Source organism: Tupaia chinensis, unplaced genomic scaffold (genome assembly GCF_000334495.1).
Source record: "Tupaia chinensis unplaced genomic scaffold, TupChi_1.0 Scaffold000118_1, whole genome shotgun sequence".
In the NCBI taxonomy this organism is placed as follows: Eukaryota; Metazoa; Chordata; class Mammalia; order Scandentia; family Tupaiidae; genus Tupaia; species Tupaia belangeri.
The window spans coordinates 1,049,261-1,050,737 of record NW_006159584.1 but is presented as its reverse complement, the minus strand read 5'-3'; the positions used below and the strand labels follow the sequence as shown (position 1 = coordinate 1,050,737).

General features: G+C 37.3%; 1 pseudogene; it reads right to left on the bottom strand.

Annotated features, from left to right (window-relative positions):
- Positions 1 to 762: 762 nt before the first annotated feature.
- On the bottom strand, positions 763 to 1,175 carry LOC102468809 (phosphatidylinositol N-acetylglucosaminyltransferase subunit P-like; annotated as a pseudogene).
- Positions 1,176 to 1,477: the final 302 nt, after the last annotated feature.

Here is a 1,477-nt window from a genome sequence, read left to right as displayed (position 1 = left end):
ACCTGTGTGGCAAGAAGAATTTGCTCTTCCAAGTTTTGTAGTAAGACGTTATAGAACTCAATTTTATTGGTTCAGAAGGCAAAAGCACAATCTCCCAGTCTTCTATTTTGAAGGCTAATTAAGGGGAGGCTGGTAGCCAGATGTCCTATCTTCCCTTAGGCTCATAACAAGGATAAGCAGGTTTATGCTCACCATGGGAGAAGCAGAAAATCACATTCAGAAAGTCATCAAACAAGTCATTCTCAGAGACAACTGCATTTCCATGTCATACAAGGCGAGGAGCCAATCCTTGTTTTTGGTGTCTCTTTTTACGTCTGCTAAATGGTAATGCAGAATTTTGTTATTCTGTACATTAGCAATATTTGAGAACTTTTAAAAATATTGATTGAACTTTATTTAAGTGATGATCAACAACATTTATTTTCTTTACATCTCAACAATGGCTATTCACCCAAGAGAGAGTGGATATAATTTTGGTCAAATTTTTATGTGAAACCAAGTGTTGGCATGGAGGTTGGCACAGCAGCACCCACATGGAAAAGAAGCTGAGTTTGCCTTGCAGGACCTTCCTGAGCACTCTGAGTGCACAGGCCCGTGATCTGACTCAGTTAAGAATGGGGTGGATCATGGCCTAAAGACTGTGTTGGGGTGCCTTTATGTCTGTCTCTGGCCCTCATGGAAGAAATCATGAAATAAGCTTTAAAATTTAAGTCAAAAACTTAAAACCAAATATTTAGCCTTAGTATATATAAGTACAAAAATTCAGTTTGTAGGGTAAAATTCTCTGGCTGCAAGAAAAAATGTTTGTTTTTCTTTATTAACAGGAATATCTTTTCATGATGGCATGGCCTCTTTTTGGCAATTTTCTGCTGTTGATGATTAGTACAGTTGTCTGTGTCTGTAGAAATGGAGTCAAGTAGAGAGATATTCATCACGTTAATTCCAAATAAAAGTACATGTCTGAGAACTATAGTAACGAGAAGGTAAACAAATAATACCACTGCCTAATATTTTGGAGGCTACTAGGTGAAGCCTGAGGATTTTAGCCAAGATTCAGGAATGACTCTTGAGTTTGTCACCACGAGATAAAGTATGAAGCTAAACTGTGTGCTTAAGAAAAGAAGAAAGCCATAAACTTCTCTTTCTGGCCACGGCAATGATGAATTTTCTACCATTTTCCCTGTGGCTTTAGACAATCTCCACAATGAGTTCTCTGTGTAAATTCAGAACAAAGAACCGTAGTTGGAGGAAAGAGGAAAACTGGAGGGAATGCTCAAATTGAGATAGCGCTCAGAACTTCCCCAACCCCAGTTCGATGTACCATGACCTTTGTTGGGAGCTCAAGGTAAGATATGTCATTTTAAATAATGTAGTCAATTTAGAGAAGAAATTCTATTTTAAAAATTTATTTTAGATACTATCTCATAAATCCTCCAAAATATAAAGTGCTGATATGCCATTATTTGTAACAAGGACT